Source organism: Podarcis liolepis (assembly GCF_965112155.1).
Source record: "Podarcis liolepis genome assembly, chromosome: 7".
NCBI lineage: Eukaryota > Metazoa > Chordata > Lepidosauria > Squamata > Lacertidae > Podarcis > Podarcis liolepis.
Window position 1 is genome coordinate 80,117,232 of NC_139561.1, and position 23,538 is coordinate 80,140,769.

General features: G+C 45.3%; 1 long non-coding RNA gene across 1 annotated transcript; it reads right to left on the minus strand.

The window, feature by feature from the left end:
- Window positions 1-251: 251 nt before the first annotated feature.
- Window positions 252-16,359, minus strand: LOC310710500. Its single transcript, XR_014528097.1, has 4 exons — window positions 16,241-16,359; window positions 8,916-9,068; window positions 1,836-1,991; window positions 252-482 (listed from the first exon to the last, which is right to left on the minus strand). It is a non-coding gene; the product is annotated as an uncharacterized lncRNA (long non-coding RNA).
- Window positions 16,360-23,538: the final 7,179 nt, after the last annotated feature.

The window sequence follows — 23,538 nt, forward strand, 5'->3', positions numbered from 1 at the left end:
TGTAAATATTGTCCGTAAGGGCCGCAAGGCCTTGGCATGCAAGTGGGGCTGAACAAAGTAACATACAAATTCTCATATTTTACTTCAAATGCCCTTTCTCAGCATTCTACACATTCTGCATATATAAAACAAAGAGATATAGAATACAGATTCAATGTGCCAGATGAGTTTATTTTTTTATGATGAATTTCCCCAATTGTGAAAAAGAAATCCCATGAGGCCTGAGCTCTTCCTCTCACCACTAGGCTCCCAATTTCTTCTGCAGCTACCATGAACGGTGGAATTAACAAGGAGGAGAGCTTTGCTGTCTTGTATCTACCCTTCAAGATCAATTTGCTTTGATGATATTGCAGGATTCCAGCATTTTGCTTTAATTCCTTGGACTATCAGGTGACCATATATAAAGTTTTTTCCATCAAGGGCACACAAGTCTTCAGTTGCACAGCCTTTGAATTGGAGTCTATTAGCTATCTTATTATGATCTGTGTAATAAAAAGGAGAAGCTTGGCATGAGTTCTGGGGCCTTGGGGATAAAGATGACTGTGATTATTAAAGCTCAGTATGTTTACAACCCTGTAGGATTACCGGTAATCTGACAGCCAACTATCACTAGTCTTACCTTGTGAGCCAAATTAAGCCCACCAGGTGGCCTAATGTGACCATTCTACCCAAGCAACATCCACTTGACTTACGCTAACACTGTATTACATGAGATATGTGGCAGGTAAATTCACTGCAGCAGCAGAACAACTGGGAATCTTGGAAACTACTCTGAATCATTTGCTTGAGAGGAGGGCTTGCAGTCACAGCCAATCAGCTGAACACCTTGTTCAAAGCAAAGTTTGCTTCCAATGTTCAGCAGCTAAGTGGCACCAACAGGAAGCTGTGCTGGCATTGGGATCAAGTTCTCAATATTACAGTTGATCCCTGCCAAACACAGAGCCCGCAAGCTCCACTTTTGTCAGGGACCTTCCTTTTCAGTCTGTCTTGAGTTTATGCTGTGTTGTAAAAGAAGAAAGGAGAGAATTGAATTGCCTGCTGATTATTTGCTTTGAATTTGAGTTTCCTGGCTAACAACATGGTGATGCATTGTGAACAGGAAGTTACCCTCTGCCATAGTGCTATTTTTCTAGAAAAAGAGGTGCCGGAACTCAACATGAGTGCCTCCCTTGTTCTCTTAGAATAGCAATGGGGCCTACCTGAGAGTTGCTGGAAATGAGTTTTGACTGAAAAAAAGCCCTGGTCTCCCACCCCATGTATTTTGCTAGACTAAGGCTGCAGTTCTTTTGCACACTTGTGATGCAGTAAGTTTCAATACACACAATGCAACTTATTTATGAAGATAGATGAAGAGAGATGCACTAGTAGTGCCCTCCTTTCTCCCAGCCTCCTTTACTTTTGAATGTTTGGCCAAGGTGGGTGGGTACTCCTGGACCAGCACCCTAATGGTGCATACTGTTGTCAGGAGAAGCAGTGATGTGCTGGCTGGTCCTGCACCCTCCCTTGTACCCCTCTGCTCTGATGCACCTTGTGCATTTGAGGACAAAGGTGTGCTGTAAGGAGTGTGCTGTACTTTTGTAGGCTTCCCAGTCTCACACAAGGTAAAACCCTACCTTGAGTGAGCCTGTCCCCTCCAGTTCTTATGCAATTCATATGCAGATAGTATGGAATCCAGAACAGGATTAGAGTATTGCCCTTTCCCTCAGAGAAAGAAATCAAAGCTATACACACCTATCATTAATAAAATGCAAACTAATATCAGTCATTACTTTTCTTGAAGTGAGAAAGAGACAGAGAGGAGCTGAGTTTCTTGCCCCATTGGCAATATTACTCACATAACATCCTACTAGAATAGTTAATGCACTTGGTCTCATTGGCAAGGCAGCTGACAGTCCCCTCACGTGGGCAACCTGTTTTGCCGGAAAAATCGGTCTTTCTGAAGCAGGCTGGGCACTGTCGACCATTGGGGGAAAGATCTTCACGTGGTGTAACTACCAAAAGAAAAACCTACAGTCAGCATATGGATACACCTCATTCCTCAGTCTCTTTATTGTACCTTTATTTTGATTTTTTTTTCATGGCTTTTAGTAACTTCTGACCCTAGCTGGACATGCTACCTCCACATCGTGTCCTACATTTGCCATCAACTTTGCAGAACAGGCACCTCTGCTGAGCATCTATAAAAATGATTTTGTCTTTCACATTTGTCATGCACATTATTTTTTGTGTATTTTCTGGAGTTCTCACATGGTAGAAATGTATCAGGCTAGCTATCTGCTCTCTGATTCTAACTCTCTGTATCTGAAGGTACAGACAACTGCATTCTCTTGGATGTAATCTCTCTCTCTGTGTGTGTGTGTGTGTGTGTGTGTGTGCGTGCGTGCAAGTAGTGGGCAGGCCCAGAATCCACACTGGGGAGAGCAATGCCCATATTTCCCATATTTCTACTTCTCTTCCTTCAGTCCAATGACTGCTTCTTTGAAATGTGATAGATGTATGTAAGGAAGTTGTCAGGGAACTGCCATCGGAAGGACGGGAGGTGGAAGGGCTCACACAGGTTGGGAGAGACTCAGCAGCGGAAGAGGGAACCAGCAGGGGGAGACGAGGTGATCCGAGGGAAAGTGAGCAGGAGGGATGGCTCAGGGACACTTCCAGCGAGGGTAGTGGGGAGGTTTCAGGACCTCCTGTAGGGACACCCACCCCTCGCCGGAAACGGTCACGCAGAGAGTCCAGAAGACGTGTTTCCATTAAGGAGCTTTTATGTTGGAAGAGATTTCGAAAGCAACCACTTTTGGAATCTGCCAGCGACTGACGGAGCCATGCTTAAGGGGCTCCGTTACAGACAGAGGTTTGCGGACTTGAGCAAACTCTGAGGGACTTGGATTTTACGCACAAGCAGCTCATCATCCCATCACAGCATTCCGAAAGTCCCTGTAAGCAGCTTGTGCAGGAAAAGGCATCATGAGCAACCCAGCCGGAACTGGAGAAGCAGGAGCTGGAGCGGGTCCAAGCCTGGAAGAAAGGTACCAGGTGTTGGAGGTCCAGCTAGCGCTGCAGACGGCGAGGCTCGAGGAGAGGAGGGCTCAAGATGCGGAGAAAGGGAAAACCACCCCACTCGCCAGAAAGGTGCCCGGATTGGTGCAGAAGTTTTGGGGGGGGGAGCCCAAGGACTATCATGCCTTTAGGACAGAGATGCAATATGCACTTAATCTGCAGTTTGATGACTTTCCCGATGAGGAATCGCGGGTGGCTTTCGTGATTAGGCACCTCGAAAAGGGGGCGAAAGACTGGGTGAGGCCCCTGATGGCAACGAACAATGCCATCCTAAAGGACACGATGAAGTTTTTTCATGCCATGGACATGATGTTTTCCAGCGATATTGAGCAGGGAGTAGTACGCAGACAGTTAATGGCGTGTAAACAGGGGAGCCGATCTGTTCGTGAGTACTGGACTGAGTTTACCATGTTAATCCACAAATTGGGGTGGGACCTATCGGCGGAACCCATTCAAATGCTCTTTGAAGAAGGGCTTTCTTCGGCGGTGAAGGATGAACTTTACGGGCGCCCAGGGCGGAGTCTATGGACCAGCTGACCAAATCAGCGCTGACCATAGGAGCGCGCCAAGAGGCGAGAGCCTTGGAGAGGCGGGAAGGGAAGGGGGAACGTTGGAGGGAGGTTCGCATTCCAGAGATTCCAGAGCCACCGTTCCCGCCAGGAGAGCCAATGGAAATTGGAACAGCGCGCGCGCAGTTTCAAAGCCCAGCAAAGAGCGGAAGAAGGAGGGAAAGGGCGCCAAGAAATGTTATCTCTGCCAACAGCCAGGCCACTTTGCCAGAGTTTGCCCCCAAAGAAAGGAATGGCAAGGAATGGTGGGAGCTGTTGGGGAGGAAGAGAAGAAGGTCCCTGAGCAAGTAAAAGCCAACGCCTGGCTGCCACTGTCGGGGCACAGCAGCCAGGCCAAAGAGCAGTGAATGTGCCCACGCCTGAACCTCCCAGACCCGCCCTAGTGTTAGAGGTGTTGCTAGAGCTGCCAAACGGACACCCACTAAAGATAAAGGCGCTATTGGACTCAGGCAGCTCCTGTAATTTTATGAGCAAGGAGTTCGCTGCTGAACACCAGATACAGACTATCCCTTTGAGTAACGCCTTGCAGGTGACCACGATTGATGGAAGGGAGGTGCTGGGGGGAGAAGTCAGCCAGCAGACCGTCCCAATGATAATGAGGGTAGCAAGACACACTGAGCTGATAGCGTTTAATGTGGCTACCTTGGGAGGAGCTCCCATTATTTTGGGGATGAGCTGGCTAGCATTACACAATCCGCTAGTGGGCTGGCACCAGAGAGTGGTCTCCTTTGGGTCGGCACATTGTCTTGAACACTGCAAGGAGGGAGAGGCGCAAGGAGGTGCCAAAGCCACTCTAGCAGGGACGCAAGTAACGGAGAAGGGGAAGGTGCCCCGACAATACGCCAATCTGAGCAACGTTTTCAGCGAGAGGGAAGCAGACAAACTACCCCCGCATAGACCCTTTGACTGCCAAATCAATTTACTCCCTGGGGCACAGCTCCCTGTAGGCAAGCTGTACGCCATGTCAGACAGAGAGATGCAGGAGTTAAGGGAGTTCATTGACAAGAACCTGAAGAGAGGGTTCATCAGAGAGTCCAGAGCGGTGGGTGGCAGTCCAGTGTTTTTTGTGGACAAAAAAAATTGCGGACAAACCGAGGCTGGTCGTAGACTTCCGGGCCTTAAATGCAGTGTCGGAACCAATGACTTTCCCTATGCCCAGAATTGATGACATTCTGAGAAGGGTCAGGAAGGGAAAGATTTTCACCAAACTGGACCTGAGGGGAGCGTACAACCTGATACGAATAAGGAAGGGGGATGAATGGAAAACCACCATGTTCACCCCTTTAGGGGCATTTGAATATCTCGTGATGCCCTTCGGTCTACAGGCAGGCTCAGCGTGCTTTCAATCGTTCATGAACCACGTCCTGGGGCCTTTGCTTTACAAGAATTGTGTGGCCTTCTTAGATGACGTGTTAGTATATTCAGAGAATGAGGAGCAGCATGTGAAAGACGTCAGGGAAGTGTTGGGCAGGCTGCAAGCCAATCAGCTGTGGGTGAAGCTAGAGAAGTGTCAGTTTCACACCAAGGAGGTGGAATTCCTGGGGTACCGCTTGTCGGACAAGGGACTGGCTATGGATCCTGGCAAGGTCCAAGCGGTACTGGAATGGAAAACACCAAAAACGAAGAAGGATGTGCAAAGATTTCTAGGATTTGGAAACTTCTATCGGAAGTTCATCAGAAATTTTGCCCACCTGACGGCTCCCATTACAGACTGTCTCAGCAGTAAGAAGAAATTCGTTTGGACGGCGGAGGCGGAGCGAGCTTTTGAGGAACTGAAAAAGGCATTCGCCTCGGAAGAACAGCTCCAGCATGTGGATTTACAAAAACTGATGCGGGTGGAAACTGACGCATCAGACAGGGCGGTGGGGGCGGTGCTTCTGCAGTCGGGGAAGGAGAAGTCGGAATGGAGACTGTGCGCCTTCTTCTCGCGAAAGCTGAACAAATCTGAGAGGAACTACACGGTGTACGACCGAGAACTACTCGCCATTCACGAAGCGTTTAGAAGATGGAGGCACCTATTAATTGGTGCACAACATAAGGTGCAAGTATGCACTGACCACAGGAACCTAGAGTATTGGAGAACGGCACGAGTGCTCAACCAACGGCAAGTGAGATGGGCCCAGGAGTTCTCCAAATTCCATTTTGAAATTTGTTACGTGCCAGGTTCAGAGAACGTTAGGGCGGACGCTCTCTCACGCAAGCCTGAATATTTGGAGGGGGAGGGAGCACCCGAAGAGAGACATGTCATCCCAGAGGACTGCTGGGTGTGTGGGGCGGCGTTGGTGGGGCAAAGAGAACTGGTAGAGGAAACTGAGAATGATGAATACGCCCAGAATAAGCTCAGAGGTCTTAGGAGTGAGGGAGAGGAGCCAGGGGGGTTTGAGGAAAGAAACGGAGCATTGTATTACAAAGGGGCACTGTATATACCCGAAGGAGAATTGAGGGGGAGGGTACTCAAGCAGTTGCACGACAGCCCCACGGCAGGGCATTTTGGACAACACAAAACCATGTGGTTGGTCACCAGGGAATTTTGGTGGCCCAAGGTGAGGGAAGATGTACGGGAGTATGTAAGAGGGTGTGAACAATGCCAGCGAGCCAAGGGGGAGAGGCGGGCGCCGGTGGGGCTATTAGAACCGTTACCCACACCAGAACGACCATGGGAGGCAGTGTCGATAGATTTTATGACTGATCTGCCAAGGTCCAAGGGAAAAAAGGCCATCATGGTAGTGGTAGACCTACTAACGAAGATGTGCCACTTTGTAGCCTGCTCGCATGCAGTCACGGCGGAAGAGACGGCGAAATTGTTTGTAGAACACATTTTTAGGTTGCATGGAGTACCATTGAGGGTGGTCTCAGACAGAGGGAAACAATTTACTTCCAGGTTCTGGAGAAAGCTCATGAGCTTACTGAGGATAGAGGTCAATTTTTCCACTGCCCGGCACCCTGAAACCAACGGGCAGGCAGAAAGAGCAAATGGTATCCTCCAGCAATACCTGAGGTGTTATGTCAATGACAGAGAGAATGATTGGGTAGAGAAGTTGGCGCTGGCGGAATTTGCCTACAACAATGCAGAGAATGTGTCCACAGGGATGAGCCCCTTCTTGGCTAATTATGTGTGTCATCCCAGGGCATTCCCAGGGGGAGGAGGGGAGAGATGGAGCGTCCCGGCAGCCGAGCATTTTGTAGAAGAAATGGAAGCAATCCATCGTCAGCTTCAACTCAACGTAGAAAGGGCAAAGGAAGAATACAAGAGGCAGGCGGACAAGAACCGAAGGGAAGGTGAAACCATAAGGGTGGGGGATCAGGTGTGGCTGTCAACACAAGGGTTGCCGTTCAAAGGGGGTTGTAAGAAATTAAGACCCAGGAGATTGGGTCCCTTTGAGGTCATTAAACAGGTCAACCCAGTGGCTTTCAGACTCTGGTTACCCAACCACATGAAACTGCACCCAGTATTTCATAGGTCGTTACTGTCACCGTATGAGGGGGGAAGAGAAGGGATGTCCACACGGGGACAGGTCATAGAAGAAAGGGAATGCAGCAACCATGTGGCTGAAATCTTCGACTCCCGGTGGAAGGGGAATCAGGTGGAGTACTTGGTAGTGTGGGAAGGGGAGCCGGAGTCAGAAAACACTTGGGTAATGGCCAAGGATATCAATGACGAGGTCTTGGTAGAAACTTTCCATCAAAGGTTCCCAGGGAAACCTCAGCCTGTGGCTCGGTTCCGGAGGGAATACTTTGGCACCACCGACGAGGAGGAGGAGTTGGAAGGATTTCCAGACTCGGAGGGGGAAGGGGAAATCGACTCTGAGGAGGAGGAGTACTTAGAGACCAGAGACCGCAACAGGTGGAGAGAAATGTTCGAGACGTCGGAAGATGAAGGAAGCTCTTTCCAGGGTTTTGCCTCCTCGCCGCCCATAGAGGAGGGGGCGGGAGGGGGGTGAAGGGGGCCCTGGAGGGGAGGTGGATGTCAGGGAACTGCCATCGGAAGGACGGGAGGTGGAAGGGCTCACACAGGTTGGGAGAGACTCAGCAGCGGAAGAGGGAACCAGCAGGGGGAGACAAGGTGATCCGAGGGAAAGTGAGCAGGAGGGATGGCTCAGGGACACTTCCAGCGAGGGTAGTGGGGAGGTTTCAGGACCTCCTGTAGGGACACCCACCCCTCGCCGGAAACGGTCACGCAGAGAGTCCAGAAGACGTGTTTCTGTTAAGGAGCTTTTATGTTGGAAGAGATTTCGAAAGCAACCACTTTTGGAATCTGCCAGCGACTGACGGAGCCATGCTTAAGGGGCTCCGTTACAGACAGAGGTTTGCGGACTTGAGCAAACTCCGAGGGACTTGGATTTTACGCACAAGCAGCTCATCATCCCATTACAGAAGTGATCATCTACTCCACTCATTCCAGATTCAAGGATCAATCATAGATACTTCTTAGTCCCTTGCACCCCACATCTGAATGGACCAAAAGACAGAATTCTATACTTTTCTTGTAACTAATTGACACACTGTATATCATTGGTTCATACAGTGCTTTTTTCTAGAAACAAAAGTGGGTGCCTGCTATAAACATTGAGACAAGCCTATCCATGTTTATACAATAGATGCAAGTTTTAATATGCTTTTATGTTATTGTTATTTTAACTTTTTTGGATTTTTATTTTTATTTTTTTACAATCAAGCAGTGTATTTAATTTAATTAAATAAAGTGATGTGTCAAAGGATTTCTAACACTTCTACAAATGTCTACTCAGAAGATACTCCAAGTGAATGGGCCTTGAAAGGCAGTTGGCACACTTACAATGCCTCAAGGGTGGCAAACTGATTACCAGCTCCACTGATTACCTACAGGAAGCCCCTGTATTTGACTTACTGGCCTGAGCACTCTGACACCGAGCCCCCTCTACTGGAGATGGGTGGCTTTGGGTAGGAGAAAGCAAGGTTTCTGGCTACTGTCATAGCCTAGTGCCTCCTTCCCTAAGTCTGGGAAGCATTGCTCAGCTTAGGTAAGTTGGTGTGATTCTCTGATGGGGCCAAGAGTGCTCCCACCACCTTCCCAAAGCCCATCTGGATTTGGGAAGGAGGCAGCAGGTTCCAGGATCCTGTCTAAGACTCATGCCTGCTTTCCCAAGCATGGGGAGAATTTGCCTAGCTTAGGGAAGGAGGTGATCTGATGGGGTCCCAGAGCCCTCCTGCATCCTTCCCCCCAAAAGGTGGCAGAACTGTGTTCCATCATGTTCTGCCAGAAAAAAGCACTGTTTTTATAAGCCCTTAACCTTCAGAGATGCAGATACTCACGGTGGACAGGTTCCTTGTTGCACTCATTTGTTTTGCAGCAGTAGACCTTCAGCTGGAGGAATTTACCTTGAGATGCACTGAAGCTGTAATCACCTGAGTGGCAAGTATTGGAATAAATACATCCCTGGAAAGTTGACACTTCATACTCTGGAACTGAAAAGCACAAAAGGAAATAAATCACAAGATCTGCAAAAACTCTGGTTAATTCCCTCTAAATGTATATATTTTCAATGATACTTCCCTTTTACTACATTTTATTCTTCAGTGAGAAACTACATAATGCACAGTATTTGAACCAAGAAAATGAACCAAAATACGATTATCCTTCTAAATCCACTCTTATGTTTCTTAAGCCTAAATCCACTCTTATGTTTCTTAAGCCTTGCTGACCCCTGACTTAGTTGAATGCCACCCAGCTACATGAGTTAAAACAACGAACAGAGTTACTTTATATTAGGCAAAATGGTTTGCAACTGCATGAAAATATTTTTGAGGAGAAAATTGCTCTTAAATGGTGGTACATTTTAATGAGTTATTTATTTATTTACTTATTTACTGTGAAGAAATTGAAGTTTGGGGAGAATGAGAAAGTGAGAGTAACAAAAATTGACAAATTCACCTACCCTTAGCAGAGACTGGAATAGATCTGTCTGTCTGGAAGATTCTAGTTGAAAGATGTAGCAGATGAAAAAGTCACCTGATTTCTCAGATGGGCATGCAAGCAAGGTGAGAACTGAAAGCTGAAACCTAGAAATGACCAATGTCCCAGGAACTATTATGAAGCCAAAGGACCATATGGCCCTTCATTGCATTCTTAAATCACAAGACGCTCAAGATAAAATGAAGATGTGGCTGCTCTTGAGCCAACAATCCCATGAATTGTTCCAAAATTCACAGGCAGTGAAGATGCATGGCTTAGTCTTAGTGTCATTGAACAGTGAGTGTCCCACCACCCTGCAAAAATTTGAAGGCGGTGGGGTCTCTGAGGATGACATCATATCACACCTCTTCTTTCACAGGATGTTAGTAGGAGTAATGCAAGAAGGAGAGATAGGGTAGCTAGAAAACCCTTCCCCCTGTTGTAATATCTCATCTGGAACAGTTGGCGTGAGAGCAAAGAAAGAAAGAACTTGTAGGTGCCCAAAATGATCCTTGCATTGAATTTGTAATAATATATTCCATCAATAGATTTTATTGCATTAGCCGTGTGGCCATAGCATGATATACATTGAAATAACAACATGAAATGGGGGTGGGGAGGTAAAGGTAGATATCTTCCTGGGCGAATACTTAAAAAAAGAGAAAAAAAGAAAGAAAAAGGGATAACAAAAGCGACAGGGGATTTAAAACATCGAGCGACAGATAGTACAGAAACAAAAACAAAAAAACAAAAACTGCTGAAGCTGGAGGAGGACCGTTAAAGGATCCTTCAGCTCCTCAGATTTATCCTAACTCCATTGTCCTTGTACAATAAGGCTACTTGGAACTTCGTTCGATTGTGCGGCGTATCGACTGCAGCTGTGGTGTTAAGGAAGAAGTTAGTGCCGCTTTCCTCTTCATCACACTAAGCAGGAAGTTAGCTGTCATCTCGGTAATCCAACAATCAGAATCCTGCAAAAAGAGGGACACTATCCAAGGCTGGATTGGAAGATGAAGCTTATTCACGAGGGGAGTTAAAAACCGAGATCTTTCATCTGTCCAGTTAGGACAGAAGAGCATTACATGTTCCAAAGTCTCCAGGGCCGTGTCGCTACAGGTGCATGTTCTATTTGCGATGGGAACTCTGGAATAACGACCCGACAGAACTGCTGTAGGAAAACAATTGAGACGGGCACAGGTAAAGGCCCTTCGCTTAGCCTCCGAAGAAATTGTGAAGCAGTATAGAGGGATCCCTTCAGGGGGTGGAATAGCTAGGGCTAGGCCTGAACACGGCCCTCTTGCATAGGAAGCTGTGTTAGAGAAGTCAAGTTGCTGTAGTTTCTTTTTAATTGGAGGTAGGGCCGCCGGGCTGATACACTCTAAGTTAAGAACAGTTTTACAATTCAAATTGAGAAGAGAGCAGAATTTGAGGTTAATTGTAGTTTTCCAAGGGGAATTATGAATATCTCTTGGAATCAGATTGGAAAAACCACCTCTAATTCGAGCATCCGATGCTAATAGGTGGAAGCTGTAGGAAATGGCTCGACTCCATGATCGTTTAACAGTTGAGGGCTGGGCGAACTCGAGTCGTAGGGCTGCACCTGAGACACATCTCGGGACGCCGGAAAGAGATCTCAGAAACATATGAAGTGGGCGATCCAAGTTACCTGATATTGCTGTAGTCCATACTTCGCATCCATATAATAATTTAGGGACAACTTTGGCATTAAATATTTGAATTGCTGCTGGAAGGTGTTTGCCGTCCTTCTGGTGGTAAAATCGGACAATGGCATTAGAGGTCGTGGTTGCAGCGAGAAAGGCAGATTGTAGATGGGTGGTCCAGGAGAGATTATAAGTGAATATTAAGCCTAGATATTTAAAGGCTTTTACCTTTTCTAAGTAGCCACCTGTGATCTTAAGCGGCTCCAACTTGAGTTTGCGGGAACGAGTGAAGTGGAGGACTTTCAATTTTTTATAATTAATATTAAGAGCTTCCACCTTACAATAGGCGATAAATGCATTAACTGCATTTGCTAGGTCCGCAGCTGTTCTGAATAAGATGACGGCATCATCAGCATAGAAAAGGGAAGCAACGGGGTGGCCTGCTAAGTGAGGAGGATACTTAGATGCTAGCTTCAAAGTGGAAATTGCATCATGAAGATAGAGATTAAACAGTAAAGGGGCCAAGAGACAACCTTGTCGGATGCCCTTGGCCGTTGGAAATGGAGTAGTGAGGGAGCCGTTGGGACCACTTCGGACGCGAGCTGTGGTTTTTGAATAAAGGGAAATAATTAGGGAGAGGAGGTGCGGATCAATTCCCAGATGGGCAAGTTTGGACCATAATCTCTGCCTAGGAATGGAATCAAAGGCGGCCTCCAGGTCCATGAAAGCGACAAATAGGTGGCCTTGCCTTGGTGCAGTGTATTTACTGGCAAGGTGATAGAGAGTTAGACAGTGGTCCATGGTTGATGCTGACTTTCGGAAACCAATCTGTTCTAGCGGTAGAATGTTCCTCTCCTGGACCCATGAGAGAAGTTCCTCCAGTAAAACAGCGGCAAATATTTTCCCCGGGATGGATAATAAACTGATGGGGCGATAGTTCCTAGGGATGTTTGGCTGGCCGCCTTTGAAGATCGGAACTATTATAGCTTCTCTCCAGGAGTCGGGGATGTCTAGGGCGGAGGAGATAGCGGTGAATACAGGAGTCAGGTGTTCGCTCCACCAAAGAGGATCAGTCAGGAAAAGGTCCAACGGGACCATGTCTGGGCCGGGGGCCTTATTCCTTCGCATTGACATTATGATGTTGAAAATGCGAGTTGAAGTAAAGTTTATTGATGAAGTGGGACTAAGAGAGCAGGAACAGAGGTCCGACGGGGATTGAAGGAGATCTGTAAGATGATTTGGAGAAGCGAAACTGGTTGAATAGTAGGCAATCCATTCATCAGCAGAAATCTGGGTAGCTGGATTAAATGGTGCCGAAGGTCTAACTAAGCGCCAGAAGGAGCGGGAGTCATGCCTCTCTACAGCCGAACGAAGAGTGGACCAAGCCTCAAGGATGTGCTGCTGTTTCTTGCAATGAATCATGTTTCTGTATGTCCTTTTAATATCTATGAGCTTTGCACGGGTTTGGGGGTCGTTGGAAAATTTGATGATTCTGACCATTTTCCTAATTCGCCTTCTTAGGGCTTTACATTCCTTGTCAAACCAAGGCGATTCAGAGAAGAGGCGTTGGTGAGTAGGCGAGGCGGTGGTTATGTAAGTTGTTGAGAAAGCATCAAGTAATTTCCGGTATTGATCAGCGGGCAGGATTGGGTCAGAGGGAACTGCAGACATATCAAATGATTTTTGTATGTCCAGGGCAAGAGAGGAGCTGAGGCTTGTCCATTTCTTTGTTTTGTATACAGGGTGGCTTTGTACCGTGGTTCTATAGTTTGAGGGGACTGAAATTGGCTCTATTAGGTTTAACAATAGAGTCACTGGAAGGTGGTCACCACCAAAATATTCAGCCACTTCCATTTTTGTAGAAATTGAGAATAGCTCCGGCGTCAGTAAAATGTAGTCGACAACACTGGTTCCCCGGGAAGTGATGCACGTTAATTGCTGCGAGGACAAGGGAGTAATGTTACCATTCGCGATGCAGAGATCGTTTTCCATGGCCAATTGGGCCATCAGCCTCCCCGACGCATTTGTTATAGGATCAAGAGAGCATCTGTTTCCCCAGGGGGGCTGCAGGGGATTGTCTAGGAGTGCTGCGGGAGATACTATTTCATCGTCGTTGGGACCTATTCTTGCATTAAAGTCGCCTAAGAGGATTTGAGGAAGTCCTGGGTTAGTTGTTTGAAGATCATGGAGCCAAGACGAAAGTTCAGACCACCTTTCATTGCGGTCGAAATCATTAATTACTGGGGGCAGATATACTGTAGTTATCAACCATGGGCTTTTGGTCTTTGGGAGATGGATCTTTATAGTGAGAAAGTAAGGGGAAGATTTAATTTCCTCGCAAACAGTGAGGGATAAGCTGGTTGAAATAAGACAGGCGAGGCCAACTTGGGGGCAACCCCTATTGGTTAGTTTACGAGCACAGGAGCTAAAGGAGCAATAATTTGGGAGAGTGATACTTTGTTGGGACCAGGTCTCTTGGAGGCACACAATGTCGAAAGAAGAGATGAAATTCATTGCTTCAGGATCCATTTGCTTTGTCGCCCAGCCGTTAACATTCCAGGAGACAATTTTAAGGCTCTGGGATGGGTTGGGTGCATCTTTCAAGGAAAGAACTGCTTTTGCTTGATTTGTGAGTGAGGGTTGAGTCTGTTCATATCTAATGATGTTGGATTTCCGCGGAGATAGGGAGCCGGCTGGTGTTTGTCTCTGGTCTAATCTTTGTCAATTATTTCCCAAGGTGCTTTTAGGGATTACTCTTTTATGAGCCGGCCCATTGCTCTCCATACATGGCAGACTAGCCAAGTGTTCTATAGTTTCGGCTGTTAACTGTTGAATACTGACATTAGTGGTCACCGGGCCTTTGAAGTGTGTTATCTCTTTCCGTAGGTATTTTTCCGGTACCTGATTGTGGCCTAACTCTGCCTCATCCAGGTACCTCAGCTTGTCCCAAGAGCCTGGTGAATTCACCTTAGGGATGGTTCTCCTTATTGGAGGTGGTGTAGTGTTCTCTTCAGTGTGCTGGGCTTCCTTAATTGGGGGTAGGTTAATCTCAGCCATTGTCTGAAGGTAACATGGCCGACAGGCCGCTGGGTTTTGTTCTTGTATAGGGTTCGAATTAAAGGAAATCTGGTCCTTTTTATGGGCGTCCACATTGATCTCCCCATTTATATCTCTCCCAGCCAGCTTAACTCTTAGCACATCCAATCTTTCTAATATTTCAGTCCGTATTGGGGATGGAAAATGGCAAAATTGCCTAATTAAGGTATTTTCCTCCACGGAGAAAAGATCCTCATCTGTAATAATATATTAAACTTAATACCTTGCCTTATGATGGAAGGCAAACCAAAACCAAACCAGAGTTCACGGCTTCTGGTGTAGTGTGGACTGCTAGTAAATGCAGTGATGGCTAATTTGTGGCTAATAATAATAATAATAATAATAATAATTTCGTATTGTCGGGCTCAGAGTGGCTAACAACAGGTAAAAATAGCACAGTGTACATAAAATAGCACAGTCAATTAATTAAATTACATTCTAGAATCAGTTCAGAATCAAATTAATGGCAACCATCGAGTTAGAGTTCTATGAAGATTACAGAAGGGGGGGGTCAGACTGTGCCTTGGTCAAAGGCCTGGTGGAACAGCTCTGTCTTGCAGGCTTGCGGAAAGATGTCAAATCCCTAATTTCTTGTGGTAGAGTGTTCCACCAGATCAGGGCCACAGCTGAAAAAGCCCTGGTTCTGGCCGAGGCCAGTCTAACCTCCCTGTGGCCCGGAATCTCCCCAAAAAATTTATTTGAATACTGTAAGGTCCTCCGTGGGACATACCAGGAGAGGTGGTCCCGTAGGTACGAGGGTTCTAGGCCATATATGGCTTTAAAGGTTTAAACCAGCACCTTAAACCTGATCCTGTACTCCACCAGGAGCTAGTGCAGCTGGTATAGCACTGGGTGAATGTGATCCCGTGGCGAGGACCCCGTAAGGAGTCTCGCCGCTGCATTCTGCACCCGCTGGAGTTTCTGGGTCAGTCTCAAGGGCAGCCCCACGTAGAGTGAGTTACAATAAGCAAAGAATTTACTGAACTACAGCTTGCACCATCTCTATCAATTGACCACACTGGCAGAGGTAGATGGGAGCAGTAGTCCAGAAATTTCTAAAGGGCCAAAACCCCAGCCTGATGCATGCCAGGTTCTCTCTGATGAAGCCTGCATGTGAGGGAAAGAGAAAAGGAAGGCTGGAGTAAGGTTATGTGGCTGAGTATTGATGCTGAGTGTTGGACTAGACTAGAATCTGAGATGCCAGGGTTCAAATCCCCACTTAGCCATGAAGCTCACTGAGTGACCTTGGGGAGTCCCTGCCTCTCAGCTTAATATCCCTCACAAGGTGAAATGCATAAGAGAAGAACCATATACGCCACCTTGTGCTCCTTGGAGAAAAGTTGGGATATAAAGGTGTCAGGGAACTGCCATCGGAGGAACAGGTGGGGAAGAGGCTCACGGAGGCTGGGAGGGACTCAACAGCTGAAGCAGGGACCAGCAGGGGGAGAGATGGGTCTCTGGAGGAAAGTCTCACAGAGGCTGAGAGAGACGCAGCAGCTAAAGCAGGAACTAGCAGGGAGAGAGGAGGATCTCTGAGGGAAAGCGAGCAAGAGGGAGGGCTCAGGGACACGTCCAGCGAGAACAGTGGGGAGGTGTCAGAAGCTCCCATAGGGAGACCCATTCCTCGCCGGAAGCTGTCACGCCGCGAGTCCCGAAGACGTGTTTCCGTTAAGGAGCTTCTATGCTGGAAGCGCTTCCGAAAACAACCACTGTCGGAATCTGCAAGTGACTAGAGCAGACATGTCTGAGGAGCTCTGTCACACACAGAGGTTTGTGGAGTTGCACAAACTCTGAGGGACTACGATTTTACGCACAAGCAGCTCATCATCCCATCACAAAAGGCAATAAATAAATAATAAATAATGCTAATTTACACAAGAAACTCATTCCTTGAAGTGACCAAAAGTAAGTGAGAAGATTCAGCTCACCTATGTTGTTATGCAGAGCACCAGAGGAACAGGTTTGATCATCACGGCAGCCATGACTTCCTGGAGCTTCACATGAGGTACTATTTTCATGACAGTAGGTACATGTCAGAGATGTTGCTGCACAAAGGAGATAGAGGTTGGTGCAAGAGATTTCTTGAGATGGTAAAGTAGTACAATATGTTCTTCTTAAGGAGGTGTGATGCAAAAGGGTAGATATGTGTTAGCTGTAATGTTCATATTAATTATTTGGTGCCATATTTAGCCAATGCAACCTTCCCTTCCATAAAGTAGCTTCTTAGAGTACCCCTCTATGCACCGGCTGAAGAAAAAAAAAAAAAAAAAAAAGGAAAAGGAGCAGAAATATCTCAATCTTGATGCATACCAATGATTCTATATTGTGAACTGCCCTGTGTCATGGTGTGAAAGCCTATCTATAAACAACACAGACCACAGTCAAAAGTAAAAAAAATGATGTTTAGAGCAAGAAGCTATAGAAGAAACCTGCTCATTTATATACCTGGGTTTAAAGGTAAGGGAGGGGAAGGGAAAGTCCAGTCAAAGGTGACTATGGAGTTGTGGTGCTCACCTCACTTTTAGGATGAGGGAACCAGTGTTTGTCCACAGACAGCTTTCGGGATCATGTGGCCAGCATGACTAAACCACTTCTGGTGCAACAAAACACCGTGACAGAAGCCAGAGTGCACTGAAACACTGTTTACCTTCCTGCCGCAGCAGTACCTATTTATATACTGTACTTGCACTGGCGTGCTTTCAAAATGCTAGGTTCGCAGGAGCTGGGAGAGAGCAATGGGAGCTCATCCCATCGCAGGGATTCAAACCACTGACCTTCTGATCAGCAAGCCCAAGAGGCTCGGTGGTTTAGACCACAGTGCCACCCATATCCCTTGGTGTACTCTTTAGTGAAACATTCTCTGGAAAGAGTAATATCGAGCCGTGAAAGTCAAAGCACTGAAAACCAAAGGAGCATTAATGAAATTCTATTACAATAAGGGAGGGCAGCTAAATGAACCTGCCCTAAAGATACTTGGTAGCATAGTGCTTACTGAAATGCTATTTGACACTGAAATCTGGGGAGCAGAGTCAAACTCCATTAAAGTTTTAGAAACTGTCTTTTTCAGTTTGATTTCTTTTGTGAGGCCATATTGGCTTCTTGGAGTGCCCTTCTATGCACCAGCTGGAAAAAAATAATAGGAAAGGAAATTAGATAAAATTACTATATGTTGTTTTGATGATTGTAAGGTTTAATGTGAAATCAAGCTAGAATTGTCATGGCCTTTGGCCAGAGAAATAAAGTTATGAACTTTATGTGAAATGCTCATTGCTGCTCAAGTACTTGAGATTTTCTCCCATTCTATCTCTCACTCACACACCATTTAATCAGGGTAGTTTTTATGTTAAGGGTTTATTATTGGCTATTTTAATTATGGTATATATTTTAATCATTCTGGATTTTAACAAAGATGCAGATTTCTTTTGTTGCTGTTTTCTAAATAGCACAGAAGCCATTTGGGAATGAAGCAATACATATATTAATGAATAAATGAATAAATAATAATAAATTCTAGATCGAATGGCTATCTTAAGTATCTTGGAAACTGTAGCTTTCACTTATTAGCATGATTATTCTGATTCCTCTGCCACATAAATAAATGTTTACAACTGACTATACTTGGTCACCAAGGCTTAAGTGCTTAAACTCTTGAGTTTACTCCCCTTGGTTAGCCAGCAGTCCTTACTCTCTTTTATATTGATATCACCCACATTCCCACCCAAGGAGCAAACATTTTTGCAGTCATCTAAAGAATCCCATTGCACTGATTGCTACTCACCTGGAGAAAGCAGGCCCAAGAGGAGGCATGTGCTCAGAAGTGTTTTCATCATTTTTGAAAGATCGGGAGACTCAAAAGAGATGGACCAGGGAAGAGGAATGATGCAAGTAGAGGCTTACATGGAGATATTTATAGGCCAAGGATTCACGCTGTGGGCAGCATGGAGGAACAAATGGTTCCCTAAGGTCTGGGAGTGGGAGCTGTGTGTTTGCCAAGAAGACACAGAGGGACATAGCGAAAATCAAAGCTCAGTGTTGAATTGGCTTAATTAATTCTTTTTCATTTCATTAGCTCTTGCCAAAAGCTTTTCAGTATTTCCCTCCTATGGCATTAATGTGTTATTTAAATTGTAATGTCACCAAAGAAAGAATCTAGAGACTACAAAGGCAAGGGCAAAACCAAGATGCAACCTGCAAAGAAACCCCCATACTGTATTTTACCTTGTATAAGACTATATTTTCCTTCATATTTTTAAAGTTTGAAATTGGGGGTCATCCTATACACGGAATAGGGGTCATCTAATACATGGGGGTGTCCTATAAACAGAAAAAAAATACAGTATCCCCCACCACAGGATTCCTCTTCTGAGAAGGAGGAAGGTTTGGATATTAGATTGTTCTTGGTAAGACTGTAAGCAAGAAAGTAATCCACAGCTAAGAAGAGTAGCCCTCAGCCTTCAACATCTAAGAAAACCCTTAACCCATCATGGCTTCATATTGCATGGATGTACTGGAGGCTTCAACCAGTAAGACTGATTCTCCTGCCATGGAAGTGGGCACCCTCCCCTAGGGAAAAAGGGATGGCAAGTGAGCTCAGCTGCTGGTGTCAATGACTCAGAAGTGTACTTGGTGAGAATTGAAATCTCACACAGCATGGAGCTAGCTGTCTCCACAAACAACACAAACAAGACAATACTCTCAATCACTCTTCATCACTCTGAACCAGTCAAGTGGAAAGTACCAGGCAATGTGCAAAGATGCAGTTGAGGAAGCCCTTGTTGGTTCAGCTGCAGATTAGCTCAAAGGTCATTAGTGCAGCCCAGAAGAGGGATGAGCCAATGGCAGTGAAGCAGTCAAATGGGGTGTAGGGATGTAAAGTTGAGATAGAGAGTAAAAATATGTATGTGGAAGTAAAGGACAATGATCTTCCTTATGAGGAGGCCTCCACTATGTTGTGATACCATTTACAGTGTTACATCGGGTTAAGAACATAATTCATTCTGGAGGTCTGTTCTTAACCTGAAACTGCTCTTAACCTGAAGCACCACTTTAGTTAATGGGGTCTCCTGCTGCCGCTGTGCTGCCGCTGCACAATTTCTGTTCTCATCCTGAAACAAAGTTCTTTTGCTTATTACCCAAGGTAATATTTCTGGGTTAGCGGAGTCTGTAACCTGAAGTGTATGTAACCAGAAGCGCATGTAACCCGAGGTACCACTGTATTATAGAGAGATATAAGAAGAAGAAAGTGGAAAGAAATTGGTGTGTCTACCTTGCATTGAGTCTGGGCAAGGGAGGTAGTTCGAGAGAAGAAAACATTAGGCACACTCTGGAATTATTGGGTTTAGGATACCTTTTAGGGATCAGCCTGTGCTTCGTTCCTCATGGGGCTTAGGGGTACATTTTAGGTCTCACATGCATATTTTGGGTGAATACTGGACAGTGGGACCAAGGTTACTTTGCTGGGTTTACAACCAAAGCTCACCCAGGAGTTGGTTCTTCTACTTCCATGGTTGGGGAGCCATAGTCTGTGGCTTTGTTACGAGCCTGGGAGTCTGTAGGAATGATTCCCTACCAATGCTATATAAAATCTTCAACTGCCTGTAGTTTCTTAATAAAATTTAATGTGGTTTGCAGTTCCTTCAGGAAATGGATATGAGGCCAACTTACAGTCACATCAGGATTAGAAACCTTAGAGTACATTTTCCACATATGATTTGTTTCCCCCTATAAAATTCATGCTTCTTAAGTTATAATTTTAAAAGATGCCGTACTTAAATCCCCTTATTTTTTGTCTTGCCCCTTTTCCATTTTCCTAATGCAACGTGTGTAGAAACATACAGTCTGCTCCTTTCAGACATTATTGTTTCATGAGCAAGACCCCTAAAAGTCTTTCATTTTATTGGTTGCTTTTTTTTTAAAAAAAAAAGAATGATGGGTTTTAATTGGAAAACAGGGTGTATTTACCATGAGTCATTGCTTTTGCCTTTGCTTTTGTTTTATGTGGTGTCTAACTTGGTTGGAAAGAGCATATATTTTTTATCATCTTCCAGGCCCCAGAAAAAGCACTGCTGAGGTGGTAAAACTAGGCATTGCTCAGGCTTATAGACAGGTACCAGGGTTCTGCCATCTCATTCCTCCTTGTTCCAATTGCATCACATTGCTGGCAAAGAGTGAAGATACTTGGAGTCATCTGATCTGCTTGCCTTTAGCCACATTGCCTTTAATTGAATAAAACTAGAAGTTTACACCCACCTCACTACCCATCTTCAGTACAACCTCATCTATATGCATTATATTTCTCTATTAACTGGAAACCTTTTATATTTTCTGATACCTGAACCATTTTTACCAATGTATATTTTATTGGCTTTCAAAAATGTATAACAACAACAACAACAACACTAAGCAGCTACACAAAATCAGAATATGCCACCCTTTCTGCATTCTCTCCAGCTGACACATAAGTATCCATATTTTTCAAACAGTTGTTCTTTTTTAAGATTTTCTACAAAATTCTCCTACGTTATTTCATCAGCATTGTATGAAAGCATCCATCCAGACTGTATTCATCTTCTGCTAAAGCATCAAGCAGGTGACGACATCCAGATTTATGGTGATTCTGCTGACAACACATTGCTTAGATGTTTTTAGCCAGGATACGAAGTAAATGGCCACAGGATGGCATAAAATGCATACGTTGTTTATTTCTTTTCAGCACTGTTACATTATGGTTTATTTTCTCAGTTAGATTCAATTTCCGTACATTTTCATACTTTGGTCTCTTCCCCAAACATGTAATTTCCACCACATTGGGACAACCAATAATCTCGATGCAACATGCAAGTATAGAAAGTGATCTGTTCCCTTAAGAGACTTTTTAAACCATGTAAAGAGTGAAAGTAAACCCCTTAAAGAGTGAAAGGAATCAAAACCGTGGGGTAAAATCATCTGTTCTCATAGAATATTGAAAATATGTATTTTGTGGCATCTCCATCTCAAATGGTGGTATGTCTCTCTATAACTGGAATACCTCCACCACATTGACACTATTCCAAAATTAATGTGTGCTGGTGTGCTTTGCCACCTATGCATTACCTGAATATCCAAGGTCCATGAGAACTAGTTTATTGAAGGATTAAGAGATATGTTGACTATGAACCAGTGCTTCCATCTTTGCACTCATTGGTGTGGTGTCCAACTTTGTTGGGAGTGTAAAGTTAGTTCCCAAGGCAAAGTTCTGGTCTTCAAGGGCCCAAATCAAAATGTAACAAAAGCCTAAAAGCACAGCTCATGTGGTAAAGCTGGGGCACTGTTGTGCCATGAATATTGGCCAATGACTCCAAAGTCATTACTGAGACCTGATGAAATAATTTTCTGGAACTTTAACCCTCCTTGTTGCAATTGCAGCAGATTGTTGTGAAAGAGAGGGGATAATTTATGACATCTGATCTGTTTGGTCAGATTATATAATTATAATAATTTGGTGGTGGCTGCCCTTAGCCACACTGTTTTGAATGGAACCAAGCTAATGCCTTACAGCTGCTTGAACCCCATCTTCAGTATGAATCTCATCCATATGCCCTAAATCTGGAGCTATTCAAGAACAGGCTGCATAGTCATTTTAGAGATGCTCTAATGTTGACTTTTCTACACTGGATAGGGTTTTAGACTAGCCAACCTACCAGAAACCCATCCCACACACCAAACTTACATGGTTCTACGGGAGTGGAATGTAGAGTTATTGATAGATGTTTGAAGGCAAAGACCAACAACACAAGCAAGTGAGAAAAAGGCCTGAAAATGAAATTACAAAAATGAAATAAAAAAGGCTTGTTGCTTGAATCAAAGGTGGTTGCAACACTTTGCTGCTACTCTTAAATGGCTGTAGATGTGCAGCCCATCCCCCTGCCTAAAGAAAACTCTGCAATTACAAAACTGTCACCTGCAAATTGATTGAGCAAATGTCCTGGGTTGGGAAGCAGTTGCACATGACATGAAGGCAGATGATATGCACCTCACTGTTCCATGTCCTAGTAGCTGCTGTGCACAACATCTTAAACAGACAAAACAAATGAGAAGAAAGAGCAAAGAAAACAATAACACCCAAACTCCAAGCAGTCCAATGAGGACTGAGCATGTCAGTAGTCCCAGAATATTGTGTGCCAGTTGAACTAGAAAGATGTAAAGTGGGGCAGTTTGGGGGCGGGGAGAATGATAGCATGCTTCTTGCAAACATATGCAGATTCCTGGCTGCCCCAGGGGAATAGGGTGGGTTGTCATGAAAGGTAAAGATAAAGGTAACGGAACCCCTGACCATTAGGTTCAGTCGTGGCCAACTCTGGGGTTGTGGCGCTCATCTCGCTTTATTGGCTGAGGGAGCCAGCATACAGCTTCCTGATCATGTGGCCAGCATGACTAAGCCACTTCTAGTGAACCAGAGCAGCGCACGGAAATGTCGTTTACCTTCCCGCCAGAGCAGCACCTATTTATCTACTTGCACTTTGATGTGCTTTCAAACTGCTAGGTTGGCAGAAGCAGGGACCAAGCAACGGGAGCTTACCCCACCATGGGGATTTGAACCGCCGACCTTCTGATCGGCAAGTCCTAGGCTCTCTGGTTTAACCCACAGTGCCACCCGCGTCCCTGTCATGAAAGGTACACCTCTGGAAATGCACAACTGTTAAACATTTAAGAGTTCAGTTTGAGCCTAGATTATGTTATGCATATGTTCAATGTTATTTGAAGATTGGAAGCCCTTTTGTAGTTGCAAGACATCTTTCTATGAATCTACTGCCGTGGCAATGAAGCTTTTCAGCCTAGGAAAACGTCCAGTGGCTTAAGTCCAGGTTATGTCAGAGGCTGCTTGCTCCCATATGAATCTCTCCTGTTAAGTTGTGGGTGAACATATCAAACGACACAGCGATTCTTCAAACAGCTCTTGTTTATTCACAGGCCAGAACAGAACTGAACTGAGGGGTTCAGCCAGCCTGCTTATATAGAGCTCCACTACAAAGCAACTGTAACCACTTTCTGTAACTATCCAATCACTGAATGTCACTTTCAGTCCCTTATCTGCATATGTGGACCTGAGTGAAAACTATCTACAGTATCCCCTTGCTGGCCCAGGGTGACAACTTCAGTACATAGCACCCCTCCCCACCAAGATAAGGCGTTAGTTACAATCGTAATGGTTTCCTTATATACAGCACTACACGTAATGGTTCCATTA